Source organism: Triticum urartu, chromosome 1, assembly GCF_003073215.2.
Source record: "Triticum urartu cultivar G1812 chromosome 1, Tu2.1, whole genome shotgun sequence".
Taxonomy (NCBI): Eukaryota; Viridiplantae; Streptophyta; class Magnoliopsida; order Poales; family Poaceae; genus Triticum; species Triticum urartu.
The window spans coordinates 195,722,491-195,725,379 of NC_053022.1; positions in this window are offsets into that span (position 1 = coordinate 195,722,491).

The window sequence follows — 2,889 nt, forward strand, 5'->3', positions numbered from 1 at the left end:
AGCCGAAGCCGCCCTCTCTAGGAGTTCAATCCGAAGAAGCACCATACCCTAAAGAGGCTCTTCAAAACCACTCACGAAGATGCGTGGAGGTTGCTTTTTAAGGGCAACGAAACCCCGCCGGCCACAGATTCGGACCGCGGGCATGACATCAACCACCTCGCCAACGAGGTATATTATTCTTACCGCATCCCTTACTTTCTTGTTTCAAGGATGAGGTCTAAGACTTTATTATCATGGCTTCTTCATGAGTGGATGGAGAAGGCGAAGCTGATCCAATGTACGGCTCCGCTGCTTGAAGAACCAATCATCCCGCGTTTAGCGAAGATGCTGGTGTCGGCGCCTTATAAGGCACCAGAGAAGAAGGCCACCAGGAAGGCCAAGGGGGTCCGGAGTGGCCCCCGCCGCAGGGGCGCTTTGGACGCGACGTCCGAAGATAAGACCCGCTCCTCCACCGCCGAAGACGACAACGATGAATAGGAGGAGGAGAACAACCCTCCCCCTGATGAGGGGAGGAAGAAGAGGGCGGCTTCGGCGAATCTGGAGGCGGAGACGTCCAAGAAAGGGAAGAGCTCCCTTGCAGATAACACTGCGTGGGACGCCGACAGTGGTCTGGAGAGACGCCCTGCACTAAGCCTCGGGCCGCATCGTAAGTGCTAAAACCCATATCCGCCCATAAACCAAGTCTTTCCTCCTTGTTGTATTGATATAATCAGTTATGCTATTGCAGTCTGATGTCTACTACACAACCTTCTTCTTGTAGACGTTGTTGGGCCTCCAAGTGCAGAGGTTCGTAGGACAGTAGAAAATTTCCCTCAAGTGGATGACCTAAGGTTTATCAATCTGTAGGAGGCGTAGGATGAAGATGGTCTCTCTCAAGCAACCCTGCAACCAAATAACAAAGAATCTCTTGTGTCCCCAACACACCCAATACAATGGTAAATTGTGTAGGTGCACTAGTTCGGCGAAGAGATGGTGATACAAATGGTATATGGATAGTAGATATAGGTTTTTGTAATCTGAAATTATAAAAACAGCAAGGTAACTAATGATAAAAGTGAGCACAAACGGTATTGCAATGCGTTGAAACAAGGCCTAGGGTTCATACTTTCACTAGTGCAAGTTATCTCAACAATATTAACATAATTGGATCACATAACTATCCCTCAACATGCAACAAATAGTCACTTCAAAGTCACTAATAGCGGAGAACGAACGAAGAGATTATGGTAGGGTACGAAACCACCTCAAAGTTATTCTTTCCAATCAATCCGTTGGGCTATTCCTATAAGTGTCACAAACAGCCCTAGAGTTCGTACTAGAATAATACCTTAAGACACAAATCAACCAAAACCCTAATGTCACCTAGATACTCCAATGTCACCTCAAGTATTCATGGGTATGATTATACGATATGCATCATACAATCTCAGATTCATCTATTCAACCAACACATAGAACCTCAAAGAGTGCCCCGAAGTTTCTACCGGAGAGTCAAGACGAAAACGTGTGCCAGCCCCTATGCATAGATTCCCAAGGTCATGGAACCCGCAAGTTGATCACCAAAACATACATCAAGTGGATCATAGAATACCCCATTGTCACCACGGGTATCCCACGCAAGACATACATCAAATGTTCTCAAATCCGTAAAGACTCAATCCGATAGGATAACTTCAAAGGGAAAACTCAATCCATTACAAGAGAGTAGAGGGGGAGAAACATCATAAGATCCAACTATAATAGCAAAGCTCATGATACATCAAGATCGTACCACCTCAAGAACACGAGAGAGAGATCAAACACATAGCTACTGGTACATACCCTTAGCCCCGAGGGAGAACTACTCCCTCCTTGTCATGGAGAGCACCGGGATGATGAAGATGGCCACCGGAGAGGGATTCCCCCTCCGGCAGGGTGCCGGAACGGGTCTAGATTGGTTTTTATGGCTACGGAGGCTTCTGGCGCCGGAACTCCTGATCTATTCTACTCCTCAAAGTTTTTAGGGTATATGGGTATATATGGGAGGAAGAAGTACGTCGGTGGACCTCCGGGCTGTCCATGAGGCAGGGGGCGTGCCCAGGAGGGTGGGCGCGCCCCCCACCCACGTGGGCAGCCCGGGACTCTCCTGGTCCAACTCCGATTCTCCGTGGGCTTCTTCTGGTCCAAAAATAAGTTCCGTGAAGTTTCAGGTCAATTGGACTCCGTTTGATTTTCCTTTTTTGCGATACTCTAAAATAAGGAAAAAAACAGAAAGTGGCAATGGGCTATGGGTTAATAGGTTAGTCCCAAAAATAATATAAAAGTGCATAATAAAGCCCATAAACATCCAAAACAGATAATATAATAGCATGGAACAATAAAAAATTATAGATACGTTGGAGACGTATCACAGTCCAGCCCACGACAGTTCTCAGCGATCCTCATCACGAGGTTCGCTGGACACAAAGGCGATGGCCAGTGATTCACCGCCGGACGCTCACTCCCCCAAGGCCCAAGACGATGCAGTGGTGCTATCCCGAAGGACTATTCTAGGCGGGGGAGAGGCTCGGGAGGCGCCAGAAGGCGAAACCCCCGTCACCGGACACCAGGGGAGTCAATCCCCATGGAGACCGGCGGGGAGGGACGTATTCAGTTCGGCCCTCAGCCGGACTCAATTTCGGAGTCCGATGCAGCTCCGGAATCTGGCACGCAACCTCTTTCGAAAGAAGGGGGATGCATGTTCCCCCGGTGACCCCTGTCCAACCAGGGGCACCGGATAATCTGCTGGAAGCACTGCGAGGCGCTTCCATTGTGGATGAGCACCGTGTCCTTATGGGCACGGTAATTGAAAGGGTTCAGTCCGCCAAGAGTGGACTAACCGAAGCCTGCAGCAGCCTGACAGGTTTTGAG